This window comes from Lithobates pipiens, unplaced genomic scaffold (genome assembly GCF_037356315.1).
Source record: "Lithobates pipiens isolate NorthernLeopardFrog02 unplaced genomic scaffold, aLitPip1_a1.2 Scaffold_22, whole genome shotgun sequence".
Taxonomy (NCBI): Eukaryota; Metazoa; Chordata; class Amphibia; order Anura; family Ranidae; genus Lithobates; species Lithobates pipiens.
Genome location: NW_027507784.1, coordinates 278049038 through 278072993, shown reverse-complemented (window position 1 = coordinate 278072993; position 23956 = coordinate 278049038). Strand labels below are relative to the sequence as shown.

The following is a 23956-nucleotide window of genomic DNA, read 5'->3' as shown; positions in this document are numbered from 1 at the left end:
GATTGACAGTTGCTTGCCAGCTGTCAGATGTCACTCACCGCAGAACCCACCATGACCTGCTCCATAACCATAAGGTAGTTCTTTTAAGGAACTCTTGCAGAGTTTAACTTCAAGTTGATATAACTTCTATAGTACCATCTTGAAAAGTGTTTAACTGTCAGATCATTGGAATAAAAAAAACAATCTATTGAGGGCCTGTGTTGACTGGCTTTTGTTCACGTCAAGCTAATTTTTCACCCCCATACAAGTCTATGGGAATGCAAAACCTGGACTGGAGAAGGTCAAATGCACCTGTCAATGAATTCTGTCTAACGACTGACTTCTGTTGAACAGTCATGCTGGAAAACCAGTATCCGATCAGTGTATTGTGAAGCACCCCCCCCCCCCATCAGAATTTAATAGCACAGCAGAAGAGATCCCTGCATCAACATCGCTTGTGCTGATTTAGGAATCTGTCCATTTTATTTTTTATTCAACATGCAGGTTGAATAAAAATATACTAAGTGTGTGTGTATACCCAGCTTTAGGGTTAAGCTGAAATTCCACTTTAAAGAGATTCTTTAACTCCCAGATGCTTAAAATCAAAAAGGTAAAAAGAATTCCAGAAGCTGAGCATCCCATACTTTAGGCTGGGTTCACACCGTTGCAGATTCCCCGCATTCATTTCGCAATAGCAGGAGATTTTGACCGGCTCTCTATGAAGTCGGTTCACATATCTCCACTGCGGCTCTGGTGCGAATTTGCACAGGAGCCCTGTTCGTGTTTTTGGTCTGTTTCAGGTCCAAATTAAGCTAAAACTCTGTCTGAAATCGGACCTGAAACGGTGAGCCTGGACGCACCGGACCCCTGCTGGGAACCGCATGCGGTGATAGTGTGAACCCAGCCTTATGGAATGGGACATTTTGCTAGTCCTGCATTAATTATGTGAGTACAGGAAGCAACCTCCAAAATTTAGGCAGCATCAATTCCCCAACAAGCCACTAAATTATCAGGCCCCAGCAGAGTAAGTAAAACTAAAGGGGTTAGTAAACACCGCTTGGTCCCTTGTACCTACTGTAGGTACAATGATTATCTCCTAAACGTGCACCGTTTAGGAGATAATCACAATTTATTCAGCCGGTGACGTCACTGGTGCATGTGCATTGCAGTCTGAAGTAAGGGCATACAGCAAGAGGAAATATTCATAAGTAAGCCTGCAAAGTTATAATTAGATTACTGAATAAACCCAGTTAAAACAGGTTCACTTTAAGCCTGTCATAGACGTAAGAAAGCAACTGGAAGTAATAGTATGATCCATCCTCTCCCAGACAGATCTCTCATCCTACCCATGCATAAATACAAATGCTTAGTTTGGCTGAGCGTTACTGTTTAAACCTACAGATGCCAGCGTTTAGCTCCTAGCACCAATTATTTGGGGAATTGTTTAGAAATAGCAAAAGGTTCTCAAAAGCTGTCTGACTGATATTTCCAATATGAACCTTTAGTTGGAGGATGTGTGTTGCTGCCTTATACATAAGATTGCTGCCTGCCTGGGCTAAAAAGAGCCAGCACCATATATATATATCTATTACCGTGTCTACGTCCAACAATATACAGTGCCTTAAAAAAAAGTATTCATATTTTTTCACATTTTGTCATGTTACAACCAAAAACGTAAATGTATTTTATTGGGATTTTATGTGATAGACCAGCACAAAGTGGCACATCATTTTCAATTTGTTTTTCAAATAAATATCTGAAAAGTGTGGAGTGCATTTGTATTTATCCCCCCCGAGTCAATACTATGTAGAACCACATATCACTGCAATTATAGCTGCAAGTCTTATGTTATGTCTCTTGTCTCTACTAGCTTTGCACATGTAGAGGGTAACATTTTTGCCCATTCTCCTTTGCAATATAGCTCAACCTCTGTCAGATTGGATGGAGAAAATCTGTGAACAGCAATTTTAAAATCTTGCCACAGATTCTCAGTTGGATTTAGGTCTGGACTTTGACTGGGCCATTCTAATACATGAGTATGCTTTGATCTAAACCATTCCATTGAATGCTTAGGTTCGCTATACTTCTGGAAGGTGAACCTCCGACCCAGTCTCAAGTCGTTTGCAGACTCTTAACAAGTTTTCTTCTAAGATTGCCCTGTATTTTGCTCTATCCATCTTCCCATCAGCTCTGACCAGCTTCTCTGTCCCTGCTGAAGAAAAGCACCCCCACAACATGATGCTTCCACCACCATGTTTCACGGTGGTGATGATGTGTTCAGGGTGATGTGCCGTGTTAATTTTCTGCCACACATTGTGTTTTGCTTTTAGGCCAAAAAGTTACATTTTGGTCTCATCTGACCAGAGCACTTTGTTCCTCATGGCTTCACACAAACCCCAAACAGGATTTCTTATGGTTTTCTTTCAACAATGGCTTTCTTCTTGCCACTCTTCCATAAAGGCCAGATTTGCGGAGTGCACAACTAATACTCATCCTGTGGACAGATTCTCCCACCTGAGCTGTGGATCTCTGAAGCTCCCCCAGAGTTACCATGCACTTTTTGGCTGCTTCTCTGATTAATGCTCTCCTTGCCCAGCCTGTACGTTTAGGTGGATGGCCATGTCTTGGTAGGTTTGCAGTTGTGCCATACTATTTCCATTTTCAGATGATGGATTGAACAGCGCTCCGTGAGATGTTCAAAGCTTGGGATATTATTTTACAACCTAACCCTGCTTTAAACTTTTCCACAACCTTATCCCTGACCTGTCTGGTGTGTTCTTTTGCCTTTGCTGTTTGTTCATTAAGCTTTTCTAACAAACCTCTGAGGGCTTCACAACTGTATTTATACTGAGATTAAATTACACACAGGTGGACTATTGGCAATTGGTTCCACTAGATTTTAGTTAGGAGTATCAGAGTAAAGGGGGCTGAATACAAATGCATGCCATACTTTTTAGATATTTATTTGTAAAAAAAAAAAAATTGAAACCCATTTTCCTTTCACTTCACAATGATGTGCCACTTTGTGTTGGTCTATCACATAAAATCTCAATAAAATACATTTACATTTTTGTTTGTAACATGACAAAATGTCGACAATTTCAAGGGGTGTGAATAGTTTTTCAAGGCACTGTGTACGTGTGTGCAAATGTTATGAGCCAATTTTTATCAACCATTTCATTGGGTTTAATGGTTCAAGGAATAGTAAAGCATAATTCAGTTTATTGAATAAAGTTATTCTTTAACCAGATTATTTTTCTAGCACATATACCCCCTTTCATTAACATGTAAATTGGGCCTAGAGAGCCAAAATGCCGTGCAGTAAACCAAGCTTTCTTTCTTTCCCTTAATATATGGTTTTGTGGGTAGAAACTATTTTAAGTGATCAAAGGATTGCATTAAAGACTCTGCTTCTGTCTTTCCACAGCATGAGGCCAATGAAAGCGTTTACTGAGGCTGCTCTTCTGTATATTCCCATCAGTTTTCCACCCTGAAGTGTGGAAATAATGTCTGCGTTGTCTGTTTATGTTATCCAGTGACCCAGCAGCAAAGTGTGCCTGCCATAATGATGCCATGTGATTGCAGTATAGACGAAAAATTGCTTTAGGTGCTATTCTAATGTATCACTGTTTTGTCTGTTGGCTATTAATCCTCTGATTATTGGGAAAATCACATCACCGGATTGCCTCAAGATGCCATAATTCAAGTTTCTAGGCAAATGATATAGTGCCGGCTCATCGATATTGGTTCAGTCCATGAAACTGATTTGCAATAGTTGGTGATTTAAATAAGGAACCAGCACAATGGGCTACCAAAATCCTTGAAGCTCAATTCTGAGGCTGTTAGAATTTTCTGAAGAAAGCATTCAGAATGATAGTGTTTGGGAGGTGGATTGGGAATAAAATTCAGGCCCTTGACAAGAACGAGAAGTCCTTTAATGTTTGTTGTTGATAAAAAGAAAAAAAAATGCATATCCTATAATATGCATAGGAGAACTATCATCCTTGAAAATTATCTTCATTATTCAAAAGGTTAGTCCATCCAAAAAAATATATTTTAGTTAGGAGTCGGCCTTTGTTTCATTATATGTTTTTGGTACACACCTCCATAATTCCCAACTTCTGTTCGCTTGGAGGTTTGCAGATACTGAAAATTCACACATGGATATCACACCAATAGAGTTTTAAATCAATACAAGAAATGGTCCGGTGGTTTAACTGTCCAGGGTCTACCAAAAGTTTGGATATCAGTTTTGGGTGACTTGACCCTTTAAGATGGCTTTTGACTTTAGAGAATGGATAGATGTATGTGCTTGATGCCCCCTTGGCAAGTTTATCTCCTAAACGCCAGTAAGGTGCTGTAGTTTCACAGCAGTGCAAGAAAGAGGGAAAGCGGCCATAAAAGATACCCCCCCCCCCCCCACACAAAAAAAGTCCTCTTCCTTAGATCATTTGATCCCTCCATTTTTGGTTCTTTGAAATCTATTACGTTTTTTAAATTTTTTATAGGGGTTGTGCATATAAAAGAAAAGAAAACAGGAACAGTTGAGTTGAGCTGTTGCCTTCAGTGACATCCATAGGTCCTCCTGTGCTATTCTCTTCACTTTAATGGTTCCCCCAGGTGGGCTGAGCATTTACAGTGTTGACCAAGTGAAGCCTGCAAAACATGGGTGCTTTAAAGGCTCTTCTTCATCCTGTGTGAAACTAAATCTAAGCTAGCCATACAATTTAACCCATTTCCTGCTGAATCACCTGAATCTTCGACCTGTGGGTGGTCCTCCCTGCTCGAAAAAAAACTTCAGTCTAAAGATTGAACTAGCCGGACAGAAAATTGTTGGACGATCAGTGTCTGCAGCCAATCAGTACCCAACAGTATTTGGTTATTCTGACAGCCGCGGGTGCTGGCTATTACAATACAAAAGCTGGAAATGGGAGATTCATCCATCCACACTGTTTAGCTTAGATGGGGGAATCTGTTAGATTTCTTTAGTTCAGTTTGCAGGCTGAACATAACAAATCTATGAATGTATGGCCAGCTTTACTCAGCCAAGAAATGAAAAAAAAAATTGGCATCAGAGTCTTCATATTGTTCACCAGATGCCTGCACACTTGTTTTCAGGGTGGGGCAATTTAGGATTGTGTAGTGCAGAATCAAGAAAAAAGATCGGTAAAATCCTTCTTGTCATGAATTAGCAATTACATAATTAAGAATTTGGTACTGGCCTGCTTGAAGACTCCATTCTCAAGTAGTAATTGTTCCCATGTTTTTACTGCCCCAGCAAGAGGCTTAGGAATTGTCACGCATGAAATGTCTTCTGTAGACGATCAGTTCTTTGCTTATATAAACATATACAATGTCGAAATGATGGATTAGATTCTATTTCCTTTCTCTTTACTTACAGATAATAGGTAACCAGCTACCCACAAGCTGTTCTATATTTCTTTAAATTAAAAGCAGACTGCTAGTACAGTTATAATTATTATAAAAGTGGAATCCCTAGTGTTTCACATATCAGTTTTCTTGTGCAATTAACCTCTTTGTAAATTCCAGTACATTTTTACAAACTTTTTATAGCAAAAAAAAAAAAAAAGATTAGGTTTTTCTTGGAAGTCTCTCAAGTTTGAGGTTTCTTTGGCACCCTCTCAGGGAGCGTAATATAGATACTCAAACATCACGTAGTGAAATTTTCAAGTTCTTCCCTGTGTAAATAGAACTCATAGAGGGGCTTTCATGAGTAAAGCCTATGTTAATTGTCTCCAATGGAATAGAATCCTTTCTCATTGAAATGGTAATTAAAATGATTGGACATTGTTATATGAAAAAATATAATAACTACATTTTAATAAAAGTATGGTGTCATTTCATTGAGGACACATTCTGAGCTATTACTGCACATTTAAGTAAGTTTTGGCTTTCTTTATATATGCTGGTCTAGTTCATGCAGATTAAGTTGAGGCAGCCTGTTCATTTTGGATGGGTCGAAAACGCACCCAATCGCTTTGACTCTAAAACAGAGGTTTATAGAGTAACCGTAAAGCCGGCCATAGATGATTCTAATCTCAGCCAGTTCAGCAGGAACCGACCAAGATCTGAACCGTGTATGGGCTGGCTGAATGTACATAAGTTGATTGATTAAACAACTTGGGTACAACCAGCCTGCTGGATTTTACATGCAATTATTGATAGCGGCTGCTAGCAATAATCACTGTGTTCTCCCAGTGGGGGCGCCTCCCCCCCCACTCTGTCAACAGCCAGCCTAAAGCCGGGTACACGCTATTTGTTTTTTTTGTTTTCTTCAGCCTCACAAGGTAAACAAAAAAAACTGTCTGCTCCGGTCAGAGCTGCTGTACTATCCATGCAAGATTAGTTCAGTGATCTTCCACTGAGCTGTCGTGTTCTAACAGGGGGATGCCCCCCCCCCTCCCCCACCATGACACTTCGATCAGCGCTTTTTGCCATGGCTGAGAGCGCTGAGCGGGAGTCGGTCGGATGCTGGTTTGCCAGCATGCTCGTCCAACAGAAGCCAACCAAATGGCTGGCTTCTATCAGACAGACCGACATACACACGGGCCAAATGTCGCCCGTTTTTTATTTTATTTTAACCGCACTGTGTTTTCTGACATTCTGCCTATGTGTACCCGGCTTAAAAGGCAGGGTAGATTAGATGCCACAATCACCCTTCACCTCAAGTTAACAACTGTTGAGATTAGGTATGAGCCACACAGGAAGTGTACTGTTTTCACTATATCTGTTTACTCATAGGTTTTCAATGCACCAGTCAGTTTATAGACTTTTTTTATACATCTCAGTGTTGACAATCTCCTACAACCTCTTTGCAGCCACTACACGCCTACACACATGCAGTGAAAACAGAGTTAGCCTGGTGATTCATTAGTGACAATGGCAGAACATGACTTTTCAGTGATGGTTGGTATGGCCCATTATACATTCCAGTGGAAGGGCATGTGACTATGTCAGAAAGTAATTGTCGTCCTATTACCAATAATGCATAAAAAAAGACCTACATGAAATTGTAGAAAATGCACCTTAGCAGTCCCCAAGTAACAACCTATTTGGCAGAAGTTTCAGCCCTGAATTATTTTTTGTACGCAACTAACAGTTTTTCTCACTTTTCCTTTGAAAGCACTATCTAGAAATATTTTTAAGTTGTCTTGCATACATTGGGGTTGATTTACTAAAGGCAAAAAGACTGTGCACTCTGCAGGTGCATTTGCTCTGAAGCTTCATAAATTAAGTGAAGTTCCAATTATGTGCAATATGTGTTTTGTTTTGTTTTTCATTTTCCTTGCATGTGATTGGGTATTCCTTGCAAAGTAAAACTGGGCCTCCTTTACTGAGCTCTGGAGCAACCACACTTACAAAGTGCACAATTAAAGTGATTGTAAAGTCTTATTTGAAAAAAAAAAAAAAAAAAAATTATACTTACCTCCTCTGTGCATTGTTTTTGCACAGAGCAGCCTGGCCCCTCCTTTTCTCAGGTCCCTCTTTGGTACTCCTTGTCCCTCCCTCCTGCCGAGTGCCCTCACACCAAGCTGCAGCTCTGTGTGTCCATTCAGACACGGAGCTGCAGTTCGAGCCCGCCCCCTCTCTCTCCCGATTGGCCAACATAGAATGCATTAAGATAAAAAAAAACCTTCTGCCTTTACGACCCCTTTCATTTACCTTTAGTAAATCATCCCCGCTGTTTGAGATCTACCCATAGGTTTCTAAAGTATTCAAGCCTGGGGATAGATAAGGCTGTTCCAAAACCTTGAGGCCTCATGCACACTGGACGTTTTTACAGCTGCTGTTTTTGGCTTCAGGCATTTTTTTCTGCAGCCAAAACACTCCCCAGCATGTTATCCTATATGTCCATGCACACATACACTAGCAGCGTTTTTTGACGGGTGTTTTCTGGCTGGAAAAAACCCCCAGAACAAGTGGGTTTTGAGAGGAGTTTTTCAGCTGTAAAAATGCTTTTTTAGCTTAAAAACACCAAATAACGCGGCTATTCTGCGTTTATTGGCTTTTTTGAGCCATAAGCTTTTGTGGGAGTATAATTTTGCTAAAAAAATGCTGAAAAACGTATTCTACGGCGAAAGCTTTCTACAGCTAACGCTACTGCCTTTTTTTATAACTTCCAGTGTGCATGAGGCCTTCTGCTTTTCCATTCCCCCCCCTCCGGTGTCACATTTGGCACCTTTCGGGGGGGGGGGGGGGAGCAGATACCTGTCTAATACAGGTATTTTGCTCCCACTTCAGGGCATAGATACCCGAGCCACCTGTGAGTATCTACGCCACTTCTCCGCCCCCACTGCTGTCTTCTGGGAGACACACGGGTCCCAGGAGAAAGCAGGGACCAGTGGGATAGCACAGCGTGAGCCACGCATGCGCAGTAGAGAACCAGGAAGTGAATTTGCTTCGGGTGCCCACATCACAGGCGCCCTGGACAGGTAAGTGTCCTTATTTTAAAAGTCAGCAGCTGCATTATTTGTAGCTGCTGAGTTAAAAAAAAAATTGGAGGAACTCCACTTTAAGCCGAACTTAAGGCAAACCGCTAAATAATACAGATGATGTGAACATAAAGGTACGGTTTCGCAGTCACTGTTCAGCAGCGCCACTGTATTCAGGCAGGTGCGACAGCTGCTGAATACAGTTGCTGGCAGTGGAGATTCCTCCATCCATGCACATTAAAATAGCCTTTTAAATAAGATCATCAACTCCTGTATGGTTAGCTTAAGAACATTTTGGAAATGGTCAGCCTTGGAATCTACAGAACAGTAATGGAGATAAAATTTTTGATATGTATTTACTGACCTGAAGACTTTTTTTTCAACAAAAGTGCTGTTTTTCATTAAGGTGAATTATAGTAAAGGTCGATTTGGGTGACTAGATCATACTGTCTGTGTTAACAACACTTAATATGCGCACAATATGTAGAGCACTGTCCAATTTCATTATGGTACTGGCTCTATGTTCACATACTAGAAGGCCAGATTCTAATAAACAAAATGAAGTCATCGTGCAATAAAAAGTCTGGAGCACATCCACCATACGCCCCCAATGTACAGTAATATGTACTATATAAATTGGTGTACAAAAACAGCAGGTGTTGCTGTGCAATTTTCGAGATTTGTGAAGACTTCAGGGAAAACCCTGATGGATTGTTTTTGATTAGATTTTTTTGTACAAATGCTGTTCTTTTCAGAGCAGCATTTACCTACTGGAATTATGTTAAAAGCCATATGTTTTAAATGATTATAGTGGTAAGGATACCATACCATTATGATAAAAAGTTAAAAAGTTCTATACAGCGCATGGCTTTTATCTAATGCATAGGCATAAGGGAAAATGTTTGGGGTTGCTGCATAGGAGATGCTGTGATGTTTTCTGATGTGTTATAAAAAGTAGGCATTCTTGGCATTCATTTAGATGTGCATAATTGTGATTCATTCCTGCCAGACAATTTGGGGGCCATGGGCTTCTAAATTATTGAAGTTTTTACCAGGAGGACCCTTGAATGATCCTTATACAACTCACATGCTTGTCTATACAGGACAATGCAACAGGTTCACTTTTATATGCCACTTGCCCATGTTCTCCCCACCGGAAGAGGAAGAGGAATACATGTTACTTTGGTTATCTGATCATGTGACTTAAAGGGGTTGTAAAGGCAGAAGGTTTTTGCATCTTAATCTATTCTATGCATTAAGATAGAAAGCCTTCTGTGTGCAACTTCCCCCTCAGCCCCCTAATACTTACCTGAGGTCCCCCTCTGTCCAGTGATGTTCACGAGTGTCTCGGCTGTACGAGATGGGCCCTCTTGATTGGCTGAGACACAGCAGTGGCGCCATTGGCTGCCACTGCTGTCAATCAAAGTCAGCTAGCTAATCAGGAGAGGGGGGGGTGGGGCCAAGTCGGGGTTCTGTGTCTGATTGGACACAGGGAGCTGTGACTCAACTTGGGTGCCCCCATAGCAAGCTGCTTGCTGTGGGGGCACTGAACAGGAGGGAGGAGCCAGGAGCCCAGAAGAGGGACCTGAGAAGAGGAGGATCGGGGCTGTTGTGTGCAAATCCACTGCAACGGAGCTGGTAAGCATAACATGTTTATTATTTTTATTGAGAAAAAAATGAGACTTTACAATCACTTTAATTCCTTCCTCCGGTGTAATAATGCTGGTCTTTGAGTATTGGTCCAGTGATGTCACATGGAAATTAAAACGGGCCAGTTCACACCATAAAATGCAGCCCATTCAATGTAATGCAGGTAATGCATTAAGGTTAAAAAAAAAAGCAACATTGTCACCCTAGAACATGAAGTATGTTAGGGTTACACCCCCCCCCCCCCCATTACATATAGGAGGTGTCCTGTAGTTCATAGAGATAGTTGGAAACAATGTATATCAGTCCAGCAGAGACAGAGTGGATGGAAAGTTATCAGCTAACAAGATTTCCAGTATGATCAGTAGATATTTTTTGCACTTCTCAACAAAAAAATAACAAAACACTTTCAATAGTATATTTAACAGGCTAAACGGGAGCAAAAAAAAGGTAATTGCTAGGGTTTACATACACCTAGACTCCACCTTAAGCCCCATAAAAGCAGGCCAAATATTAGATGATATTGGGTAGTTCAAAAAGATTTGGCCAACATTCGGGCCGTGTGTACACCAGCCTGTCCGACAGAAGCTGTTCAAACAGCAGGCTTCTGTTAAACCGGCATGCTCGAAAACTAACATCCAATTGGCATCAGATCGGCCGGTGGCTGCCAGAGCTGACCATTGTGTTTTGGCGAGGGGCAGTGCCCTTGTCAGAACACAATAGATGTACTAACATTGGATAGTTAGTACAACAAACTCCTTCCGAACTGTTCAGTTTATTTTGTTCAGCCTGCTGAAAAAAAAAAACTGATAGTGTGTACCAAGCATTAGCCAGCTTTAAAATGAATCGGTTGATTTTCCCCGCTTGGTAAACAAAGATATCCATAAACAAGCAATGACCAATCAGATTTCATTGTGATAAAGTGAGGCCTTCTGAAAGAATTCTGTACCATTTCTAGTAGCTCCTGTGTTCTTGAGCAAATCTGATTTTGCAACTGTGTTTGCTTTTCTTGGCATGTCCAGAATTTACATACAATGGTTGTCTATGTGTTGTCCTGTTTGAGGTCCGTCTGTGCTTTGTGTTGATAGTGTCCTGTACTCCTTCCGAGAGCTGAATTGTCAGACTTTTCCTAGAGCTCTGCTGCAGGTGGAAAGCAGTACAGTGGCCCATAGCTTTAGATATAGTCACGCTCAGCTGGCCTTTTTTAATAATCTACTGCAGAGAGCAGTGGTGTGCAGTAATCCATGACATTCAATTTTTACCATCAGGGAATAGGCGCACTGATAAAGGTGATTACCGCTTAGAGTTACTTTGGGTTGCTGTATTTTGCAATATATATACTCTTGTATGTATTCTTTGTAAATTGACTATGAGTAGCGCTGCATCTGAATAGACTTATTTAGTCTGACAAAACTGCAACAAAGCAATGGGGTACCATTGAAGCTTTGTACTATATAATGGTTGGTTGTGTATATTGGGAGTATTTGGTCTTAAAAAAGAAAAGGGCCCCTTATCCTTGCCACATGATCTAAACAATCTACTATAGGTTTTCCAACAATTATAAAGTGTAAAGTTTGCCATACACAGCTAAAACTGTATCGAAATCACTCATTAAACTTTGATTGAAAATTTGGAAAATCAGACCGCCACAAGTACCGGCTGTTGAATACAATAATCAGCAATGGGGATGCCTCCTTCTTTGATGATGAATCCATTTGATTTCTCTTGTTCAGCCCTCAGGCTAAATGAGAGAAATGTATGCATGTATGGCTAGTCTAAGGCTTTTCCTGATTGTATATAAATTTACAATGCAAAACCGTAAGTTCTCAAAGTTCCATAATGTAAATATGTAAATCATATATATATACATGAATAGAGAGAACTCAAGCTGTATATATTAAACTGGCATAACAATTCTCATCAATAAAAACCTGGCTTTGACTCTACTCCCTAGTGTACCCTCAAACTGTATGCCCACTACATACAGAAAAACAAATTCCACGGACAGTCTCTAACCAGCATACAAAAATTACAAGTTAATTTTTTTCATAATCCTAGAAAACACAAACACATTTCATAAAAAACAAAAAAACAAAACAAATTGGTCAACAATGTTAAAAACCAACAAATCTGGCCTCTGCTCTTTCAATATAAGCATAACAACCAGGGCTTGATTGTCCAACTCTTCAGACAAATGTGTATAGAGTGGATACTGAGACCAGTAATGTGTAGGATCAAAAGATATGTATACCGCCTCCCAATGTTTGGGTTATTTACTTGTCAACCAAATGCTCCATAAAAAGGACATTCCTCATGTCTGTATACTGGAACCAAAATGATCTCTCAATCACATATTTATTGGATGCAATTAAATAGGTACTTTAATATGTACCCCTGCACTTGATACATCCCACCTCAGGACTAAGGGCTTGAAATCTCATTCCAAGGAGTAATGATGATTAAAGTACATGTACAATATACAATCCCCCCTGTGCATGCTCAAATGTAATGGAGAAAGTGACAGGTCATACCCCTCTTATAATAAAGACATTAACTCCAAGTTCTTCATATGTGAAAAGGCATCCTTCATCAAAGTCCTTGTCAAGAGATCCAGACATGCCTAGTTTCCATAAATTGCACAAGGTACCAGGAATGTTTTACCATTCAAATAATGTGCAAACTCCAGCCAAAAGCCGTATCAACTGAGGTAGTGCAATTAGATTAAAATGAAAAAAAAATTGTGGTGCCCGGATCTACCGCTCTGTTAGTATACAAATAACTTAATGATTATATGATGATTACTTCAACCTTTCACCACGTAGTAACAACTGCATGGCACAGTCCATGTGACCATAAAAACTGCATATGGGAAAAGAAGAAGGAAGAGGCCTTCCAAGAGGGTCACAATAAGTGAACGCAACGGTTGGGTTGATTCGATTTTCTTTAGAAAAAACACACCATAGTATTAAATATGACAAAAATACCAAAAATAACGGTCTGAGTATAACCTTCCAAGATATTTAAAAAGACAACGTTGTCATTAAAACAAGCTTCCAGCTGTTCCGTCGCCATTGCCTCAATGTTAGCTGTCGGCGCGTTCATGACGTCGGAGGGATCATAGCGCCAACACAAACAGCACATTGAGGCAGTGGCAATGGAGCAGCTGGAAGCCTGTTGCAGGCGTGGATGTTACTTGATCCAGCATCTGAACCAACTTTTTATGGTGATAACCCAGTGACTTCAGGAGCAGAGCTCAGACCGGAAGGGATGGGTGGAGGTGTGAGGAGACACATGCACGGGTGAGAGTACCTTTCATTGCTATTATTCAGTTGAACCCACTGATCAGCTGTGGACTGACAACGCTACCCCTCCCCCCACTGTATTCCTTCCTCCCCACCCTACACCAGGTGGATCAGTGAACTTCTAAAAAGTATAGCACGTAAGAAGTATTAGCCCCGCAACCTACTTACCGGACACTGCAGTTTGCATCAGTAAGCCACCTATGCCTCTTGTAGGTAAATGAGAGCCCCTAGTCCTAAGCACCACAGATGAACTCTGGACTGTCAATTTGGATTAAACACATAGGGGGGGCCATGTAATGCCTACTTGCTTAATTATATTCATCTACATCTCAATCAGCTAACAGCTATATATCCTTTATGGGATAACTACAATCTACTGCTCAAATAGGAAGTAGGATGGCAGTATATGCAGTTTATTGTAAACCAATATTTCATCCAATCCTTATTCTTGGAGCTGTTTGTATGTCTGATTGTGTGGATGTGTGCGCAGCTGCGATCCTTCCCTCTTTTTAATGACAATGTTGTCTTTTTAAATATCTTGGAAGGTTATACTCTGACCGTTATTTTTGGTATTTTTGTCATATTTGATACTATGGTGTGTTTTTTCTAAATAAAATCGAATCAATTCAACCGTAGTGTTTTTATTGTGACCCTCTTAGAAGGCCTCTTCCTTCCTCTTTTCCCAAAAGCAATTAGATTAATCACATGTCCAAGCATCCATGATAGAGAACAATGTAGTACACTTATCAATCCAGAGTCCCAGTGTGCACCCAATGTGAGCAAAAGAGGCCAGGTGTAGACTGAATAGCCAGACCGATTTTGTCAGTCAAGCCAGCTGCGTCAAAGACATAGTTGTTACAATTATAAATGCCCATATTAAAAGAACAGGGGCCAGGTTTATTTATCAACATCGGTGACCAGTTTGGTTTTATGAACTGCGTATTTTTCTCTGTTTTTTCTAGGATTGGTCAGGTGCTGGACTATCCCCAGAATTTAGTTTTTCTGTATATATTGGGCATACATTTTGACGGTACACAGAGGAGTAGAGTGAAATCCAGGTTTTTATTCATGAGAATTTTTATGCTTGTAGATATATTAAAAAGGTTTATTTAGGTATGCCCTCAAACTACATATTTTTTGGTAAATCTAAATAGGATTGTACTATGGATACATTCAGACTTTATCATGTGTCCAATTTCTTGATAAAATATAGTACAGATTATAGTGGATAGATCAGACCCTGAGAAGGTACATACTATATGGATGGGCTGGTAAGCCCTTTAGCGATTCACCAATTCAAGCTCTGGTTGTGGGGTAGTGTGCCCACTCTTCATGCGGTCTTGCTTGGGCTTGTGCAGTCCCCTCTTTTATGGTAACATTTGAGTGCTTCTCGTATCACTTATTTTAACATGAGTTCTTTTTATTGAAAAAAGAGTTATGGTACATACAGAAAAAATAAAGGTTGACCACATCAAAACTTATAGTAATCTCAAGTTCACTCATCATACATAATGTATACATGCCTCACATAGATATTCAAGTCATTGCATAATTTTAGAATTAATACCGGAGCCATACAATCCCCTCCAGAAATCAACCCCCCCATCCCAGCCCGCCCATACCCGAGACTTCTGCATTGTCCCATCAAATAGCACCAAGCAGTGCTCATCTACAGTCAGACTAAGCTATGCATGTTGCAGAGTTTTTAAGCCACCTGTCCCAGATCTTCTCGTATTTGGAGGGGCATCCCCTATGAATGTATATAAGTTTCTTAAACGGCAAGACACTATTAATTTCCCCAAGCCATTGGGAGACCGTTGGAGGGTCAGGTCTCATCCAGACTCTGGCGATCATTTTCCGAGCAGAAAAGAGGGTTTCGTGTAGAAATATTTTAGTGTATTTATTCAAAGCAGGGTCCGGGAATATACCCAGAAGACACAGCTTTGGCTTGAGTGTGACAGGGTCTCGTATCACTTATACTTACCTTCTTTACCTTTCCTTATTCTGACGTTTCACAATGGATACATATAAGTGGGTTTGTTACCTTACACTAGTGGTCTCCAAACTATGGCCTGGGGACCACATTCAGCCCTATGCTTGCCTTTATACAGCCCTTTGGGCACTAATCTATCCAATGACACTAACAGTAGGACATAATTACTATCACTAACACCAACAATGGGGTACTGTTCCACCCACAGACACTAACAATAGAGCACAAATGATAGGGCCCTATTTTTGGTGTTAAAGGAAGGAATTGTCTCCCATTGTTGGTTTCATTGGGAGCAGTGACATCAACAATGGGGCACAATTCCTTCATCTGACACCGACGATGAAGCACTCTTCATCCAAAGATGGCGCATACTTTACTCAAACTAATGCCAGGACAATTTATACTCCCCTTGACTACAATCATAAGTTCTGAAGGACAGTACACTGGCCCTACACCCTGTTCTGAGTTATCTGGTACTGTATACATTGTCTTTATTTTGCACAGTTCTGATATTTTTTTTTCATATTTGGTCCTCCATGATTGTGCAATATATTGTGATAAATTGCTCACATGTACGTCCTTGTATACGTTTGTACTCTGGAATTTGTTTGAATAAAAAGTTGTTTGAAAAAAAAAAATTATATTACAGATAATATATTTTGTGGTTACTGATTCACATTACGGATATAACCATACTCTTGTTTTGTATCTCTGGGGTCTTTACAAGAATTCCAACTATAAAAAGGACCTACAGGAATTCAGACAACTGTGTAAACCAAAGCTCAGTTTTACTGTCATGATGGTGACACCAAATGGTTCCTTTTTCTCATGTGCCGAAGTGACATTTCTGTCAAGGACACCCATTCATTTCCTATATCTGTTGAGTCAGACTACATATGGAAGCATATTTGTCCTTGTTGTTTGCTGTCAATGTACTAGGTTACTGTATGTTATTATAGATCAGTTAGATAAATAATGTGTGGGTGGTTCTGTGAAATAATATACTTTAGTTCAGTAGATATCAGGTCAAGTTGCGTGTTAGATATAATGAAATACCAATGTGATCTTTACTATTCTTTTTATTCCACAGGAATATTATACAAATTTCACATTGAGCCTTCTTACTTGTGTCATATAATGTGGCCAAACCTTGCCGTTGTGTGTTGGGAGAACAACAGATTTTAGCTGTTTTTGGGTAGGGAGTAATATGCACGGTTCAAAATACATTGGGGCCACACACACATTGACTATATGTATATATAAGCAAAAGGAGGAGAGACAAGTGCCAAGTCAATCCTTTAAACAGATTAGGAATTTATTCAATATATAAGTATAAAACAACACTAAAAACTCGTGTGCAAAATGTTGGAGCACTTGCAGAGTGCTAGAGCGGGTGGGAGCTTACACGTGCAGTGTCACAGGAGGACCGCCGAAAAGTCTCTATTGAGGAATCCACAAGCGACATGTGTTAGCCGCAGTAGAAGCCTCGATAAGCCTCATGGAGACGTCGGCTGTGTGTCTTTGAGTGGGAAGAGAAGAGAGGCGCCTCTAAGTGTAGCAATATGGTTACATTTAATGAAGGTACAACATTTAGCAACTCACATAGTTGACGATTAAAACAGGCACATCTAAGGAGCTGGCATCTCTGGAGTAAAGTGGTCCACATAGACCGTCCTCCCCACCCTCGGCTCTCACCGCTGTCAGTCTGCAATCATGACCGGGAAGACTACCCTGCAGTAGAGTGATCTGAAAGCGAGGCTTGAATCGCTCGTGGAGTGCAGCTTGGAAGGGATGAAGTCAATGTTGGTGAGGAGGATGGACTATGTGGACAGCTTTACCCCCGATGCCTGCATACTTAGATGTGCCTCTTTTAATAAGCAACTATGTCAGTTTCTAAATGTTGTATCTTAATAAAATGTAACTGTATTACACTTAGAGGCCCCTTCTCTTCTCTTTTATACTCCGTTGTGACATGACGCTGCTTGTATATCAAGACATTGCTTGTTTATCAAGTCAAAATGTATTAAAACATTTTGCATGTCTTGCAAAACGCTCTTAAACCAAGGTTTTAATATATATTGCTTTGGGTGCAGGATTAGCATCTATCATAGTATGAACATGCCTGTAATGTGTGCTTCCTACTAATCTACTAAACTAAAATATGTGTATTTGCTTTTCATACAAATGTTAGAATTTGTGTTGCACTTACAAACCTGAATGTGTTTCGCATTTGGCACCATTTATTAGCATTACATGTAGTTTATTACAGTGTACATTAACACGGCTCCATGCCATCAGTGTAACTGCGGCCTACTATGTGACTAAAGTCAGTCATGCATAGTGTGTTTTGCATGCAAGGCAGTGTAATTTAAGAATGAAGAGAACGCTACAGAGTATTTCCAGTGTAAGCATGTGTAACAAATTACAACCTGGCAGACGCTCAAAATGAATACAGTCTCTGAGAATTTTGGCCCTTTCTTGTCTTCTCATTTTTTTTAAATATCTTGGGTGCACTCCTTCCCCAGTCTTACAATAACAAGCAGAGGACTTGCTTGCGTTGTTGCTCCTTCCCTCTGAGGGGAGGGCTTCTAAAGCCCACACTAGTGACACCAAAAACTTCAGTCAATGTGCGTGCATGTCATCAGCCTCGCTCCCCACCCCCTGGTGCCTGAAACTGGAGCTAAACAGTGCAAACATCTCCACAACAATCCTTTGAATAGCCACTGGCTTGCTCTTTCAGGAACTAAGAGGGCAAAATAAGTTCATTAAAAATAAAAGCCACCAACATTGGTCTACTATTTAAGCAGAATTGTGTGACTTTTATGAAAGTGATCCTCACAAAAAAGCATTGCCCAAGAAATTATTTATTTTACCTGTATTTTGTCAGCTTACAATCACTGAAGAGTTGTGCACAGTACATGTATGTATTTCTTCTAGATGGGACAAAATTTTGATGTGGTAGTGTGTATTTAGTACTAATTCTCAGTAGTTTTTAAGTTTTAGTCTTCAAATTGCTCAGGTGGGAATGAAGCCTCAGGGTCGCTCGCTGTGTGATTTTTGTGAACGGAGCCTTGGGGTCGATCGCTGTGTGATTTTGTGAACGAAGCCTTGGGGTCACTCGCTGTGTGATTTTGTGAACGGAGCCTTGGGGTCGATCGCTGTGTGATTTTGTGAACGAAGCCTTGGGGTCACTCGCTGTGTGATTTTGTGAACGGAGCCTTGGGGTCACTCGCTGTGTGATTTTGTGAACGGAGCCTTGGGGTCACTCGCTGTGTGATTTTGTGAACAAAGCCTTGGGGTCACTCGCTGTGTGATTTTGTGAACGAAGCCTTGGGGTCGATCGCTGTGTGATTTTGAGAACGAAGCCTTGGGGTCACTCGCTGTGTGATTTTGTGAACGGAGCCTTGGGGGTCACTCGCTGTGTGATTTTGTGAACGGAGCCTTGGGGTCGCTCGAATTAAGTGGTGCATGAACGGAGCCTTGGGGTCGCTCAGATCAAACGCTGTATGAATGAAGAGTCCACAAGCCTGGCTAGCATTGTCTGGTGACTATGGGTAGTTTAACAGCACTCCAACCCCACTTTTGTAGATTTTATTTAAGATCATGGAATCAGACTGATTATTAAGCTAACTGAAATGACTAAAGTCATCTCACACAGTTCCAAATTTGTTCAGGATTTCCGTAGTCTTCCGAGACAGGTGAAGCATGGAGCATTCACTTGAGCAAGCTGCAGAAGCCATGGTCATTGCCGGGATATTAAGTGACAATTCTCAGTTGCTTGTTCGGGGGATCACCAGTGCAGTAAAGCTGCACACAGACTGGCAAATTTTTCATAATACTGAGTACTGCTCTTCCTTGTTATCTGTCATTACCCTTCACAACAGTCATTTGTGCATTGGCATTTGGACAGTGAAAGGATTACTCTAGATTCACGCTAAAGCTGGGCGATACACATAACTCTTGTTCCTGTTATACTGTGTCAACGCCCTCCTACCTGACGTCCTTCAATCTGAAAATCAAAGGAGCCAGATGGAAATTGTTGGGAGAACAACGGCGGAATTCAGTCAGATGTAACCAATGTTTGGGTATTCTGACAGCCACAGGCTCTAGCTGTCAGAATACAATAGCTAGAGGCAACTTAATGTGCGCTCTTTTTTAAGATGCTCTTTTGATGCGCTTAATTTTGGATTGCCATTCCTATCCCAAAGCGTTAAAACATGCATTAACAGAAAAAAATAAACTTAGACTTGACCTTTTTGTGGCCAATGCATGTCAATAGGGTTGCACCGATACTAGTATCAGTATTGGTGCCGATACCGAGTATTTGCACAAGTATCGTTACACGTGCAAATGCATCGGTACCTGAAACCCATACTTTCAGGCTCGGTTCTTTGAGCTGTCAGTGGGCATAAACACATGTTCCTCTGTTTAACCCATTATTAACCCTTAATTTACTCTAATCAGCCTTAATTAACTCCCTATTCTCCTCCATGTAATAATTTTTTGTTCACGTCTATGTTATAAACTATGAACTTTTTTTTTCGCTTTGTTAGTGAATATTTTCACACTTATATACGGTATTGACATATATTTACACATTTCACATTAAAAAAGCACAAAATTAAAAAACAAAATCAATTTATTTCATTTGTAAATTACTTGTCAGTGCTTTGTACTATTGGTAACAGCTGAAGTGTAAACAAAACAGTTGCGATAATTGGTATCGGCGGGTACTAAAAAAAAAAAAAGTATTGGTACTCGTAAAAAATAAATAAATATGGTATTTGTGCATCCCTACATGTCAATACTCTACTTATATATAAACGAACAGCATTAATAACAATGCTAAGCCTCTACATGGCAATGTGCACTAAAACACCAAGGTGTAAACAGACTCTTATTTTTTTATCAATAAAAACTATCAATGAATCTGCAGTTCGAGTCGATTGTACTGAATGTCAGATATCGTTGCTCAATAGCCGGATTGCTTGCGAAATATGGAAACAAACCCTATACTTTTGCTAATGCTACTATCATGATGGGATTGTAGTACCACATAAAAAGAAAATAAGCCTTGCCTAAAGCGATGCCAAATTCCATTGCCCACATGCAGCATGGCAGTAGTTGTTTTTTTTTTTTCTTTGCACGTGATGAGAAGCAGATAAAATCCTAAAATCTCCATCTACTAATATTAGAATGCATTAGCAGCGTCTTGGCATTTCTGTGATGCTGTAGTATGGAGGAATATGTGTTCCTTTCTCTGCGATGAATGGATACATGTGACACAGCAAATGTAAACACAGGCATGATGCATTATAGTTAGCAAGCAGCTCAGCTTACCTCTCTCCGCATGCAGCTGATTGGTAGTGAGTCAGTGCAGCTTGTGATAAATAGGAATAGATCGCCTTGTTTGTTGGACGATCAAGAGTGCCAGTATTAGCCATCCTGCAATGGTTGTACTGGATCCCATCCCATGGCTTCCTCAAAACGTCTTCTTTTCTGGGAAGCGCTCGGATGATGTTGTTGTGGATGCTGCACTTGTTGGAAGCTTCACCTCTCGGGTGCAGGCATAGTAGATGAATAGTCGATGAAGGGTCCTAGCTGGGAGATGCTGGGAGCTGTGCTGTCTTTTCTATGCAGACCAGTTTGTCTTCTGACTTCCAAAGTTCCACTTGTTTTTGTTGGAGGGGGAAGGGAGAGGGGAGAGTGGCAGGCAAACTCAGCACAGAGAGCTCTCCCTCATCTTTCTCTCCCCCTGTGGGCCCCTTGCCGAGTGTTTTTATTGATTGCAATCACTGAAGGCTAGCTGGCTCTCTAAAGAAACACTGTGTAATGTGTTCTTTCCTGGCTTTCATTAAACAGAGTCAATGCACACTGTGGTCATGCTGACTGGCACCCTGCCTACGCTCTGTTACAGCTCTGAGCAGCAGAGGGCTGGGTGGGAGGGAGTCTCATATTTTCTTTCAGTGGGTTTGCAGAGGTGAAGTCAAGGAGGGACTTTGGCAGGACTGGGATCCTCCCCTCCCAAAACCGCTCAGGATGCTTATAGTTCTGGCTTGCGTAGGAATGGTGCTTTTGTGGTCGTATTTGTCCTTGGAATGCGTGGAGCATAGTGCAACCTGTAATGTAGAAGCCTGCGCTGTGCTACCTTACATAGAAAAGAAAATCGCTGTATACACCAGTCTGATTGCAGCTGGCATTTAATTGTCGATAGTGTAACTTTTATAGCTGTGCCAGTTATTTATTTATGATTTCTTACAGGTAGGAGCAACAATTTGCATAACGTATTACATACTCTACATTTTCATCAGTCCCTGCACTCAAGCTTACAATCCAAAGTCCATTTAAAGGCTGATACACACGTGCTGAATATTGGCTAGTTGAACAGAAACCAGATTACATTCGGCCAGTTTGTACAGCAGCCGGTCCGGCTTCTGTCAAACGGGCATACTGGAAAACCAGCAACCAATCGGCATCCAATCAGCGCTGGCAACCAGTGGCTGCGAGCGCTAACCAGTGTGTTCTGGTGGGGGCGGGGTAATCCTGAGTTTGGGGGTGTGGGGTAGGCCCTCTGTCAGAACGCAATAGCTCAGTGGGAAGCAGGGGCGGCCCGTCCATTAAGGGCACACAGCCGCTGCTTCCCCTTTCCATGCCGCCGTCACCCCTTATCGTTGCGTCTGGCCCCTCTCAGGATGCCGGGCACTTTAATTACGGTGGCGGGGGTGTTTTTTTGAAGCACCAATTAGAGACCGAGGCTCTAATAGGCTTGAAAATAGGGTGGTCTTTGAGAAAAGAGTATTGCGCTCAGAGCCCATCCAGGTGTGTTTAGAATAGCGAATGAATATTCATTATTTTCACACTGAATCGCCTCTTCGCCAATCAGGAACCACTGGTCTGAGACATATTTCCCAATTGGACGCATAGTTAGTAGACTGGGCTCCTCAGTTTTTTTTTTCATTCAGTCCACTGGGCTGAACGAAAAAGTATTGCGTGTGTGAACACATACACAGGCATTAGTTATATAGTTAGTCAGGTTTAAAAAATACACTAGTCCATCTAGTTCAACCATTATCAAAAAAAAACACTCACACAAATACAAAACTTACACTATCTTATACCCAAAATAAAAAAAACTGCCAGCTCCGGTCGAGAGCAGCTGTACTAACCATGCAAGGTTAGTTCAGCGATCTCCCCCGCTGAGCTGTTGTGCTCTGACAGGGAGATGGCCCCCCTGCCAGAACACTCCAATCAGCACACTCTGTCATTGACTGAGAGCACTGATCTGGAGTTGGTCGGATGCTAATTTTCAGTATGCATGTCTGACATACACATGGGCCAATGTTGGCTGGTATTTTTTGTACTGGCAAATGTCTTCCGCCATTTTGCCTGTGTGTACGGGGCTTAGTTCTTGAAAGAATCTATTCTATTCTATTTTCACATCTCTTACTGTGAAGAAGCCTTTCTGTATGTGAAGGTTAAACCTTTTTCTACAGATGTAAAGATTGCCCCCCTTGTCCTCTGTAATGAAATGAAATTTAATAACTCAACACCAATTTCACTATATGGACCACTTATGTATTTATATATGGTGGTCATATCCCCTTCTTAATCGCCTCTTCTGAAAGAGGAAATAAATTCACAGGTTTTATTTTATGAGATTATTTTCTCAATATACCTTCCACACAACAAAATTTTTTGTTTGCATTTTTACTTACACAATCCTCCGCTTCCCCGGCAGATGGCGTTTCCCTGCTCTCCAACATTGAGCTGTCCCTCAACGTCATCATGTCCAATGCAGGATAATAAACACTGCACTGATTTTTTTTTTTTTATAAATAATTTTTTTTATTTTAATACAAGGTAGCTCAAGTGGAAATACAGAAAACCCACCAGGGTACAAAACAGTAGCAGAACAAGTTATACATCTCTGTTCATTTTTTGGTTTTAATACACTCATGAGAATACTGTATATGAAGTCTCCTAGTGGAATAGAGGTAGGCTGTATGTATGTAAGGAGTATGAATTCTCTGCATCCTGCCCGACCCCTTCAGTTTTCCGGCTTAGGCCGTATTTTAAGAGAGAAATTAAGGGAATTGAGCCAGTTCGCACCGACCCCTATAACTATGCTAATATCGGATTATAGCCAGAAAAGGAGCAGAAGCAAAGGGCGCTAAAAAGATAGGAAGGAGGAAGAGAGAATCGGGAGGAAAAGGAGGATTGGGGGGGAGGGGGTAATGGGGAGAGAAAAAAAAGGCGGGGGTTGTTTTCCTCAAGGGGGTTGATTCACCAGCTGTCTGTATTCCTTGGAATAGATAAACTCATGCCAGAAGTGCCATTTTTTGGAAAATTTCTCATTTAAGCCTTTTTACGCGGCCACTAAGTCCTCCATTGCGTGTATGTCCGCTGCTCTTTTCAACCATGTCTCCACCGTGGGAGGCTGGGTTTGTTTCCAGTACAGTGGGATGCAGCCTTTTGCTGCCGTGAGCAAGAATGGCAATATAGACAGGGGTGGACTGACAAATCATGGGGCCCCCGGGCAATCGGAGATTATGGGGCCCCCGGGCAATCAGAGATTATGGGGC

The 23956-nt window shown here is 41.1% G+C and overlaps 2 protein-coding genes across 2 annotated transcripts in view; one reads left to right on the top strand and one right to left on the bottom strand.

Moving 5' to 3' along the window:
- The window catches only part of GPR146 (G protein-coupled receptor 146), a 90617-nt gene extending 69325 nt beyond the window's left edge, over window positions 1-21292 (bottom strand). The window contains exon 1 of the mRNA XM_077449077.1: window positions 20715-21292. The gene's annotated coding sequence lies outside the window, so the exon portion shown is untranslated. The remainder of the gene's footprint in view (window positions 1-20714) is intronic.
- CHLSN (cholesin) overlaps window positions 1-23956 on the top strand; it is a 573216-nt gene that overhangs the window by 378551 nt on the left and 170709 nt on the right. The window lies entirely within an intron of this gene.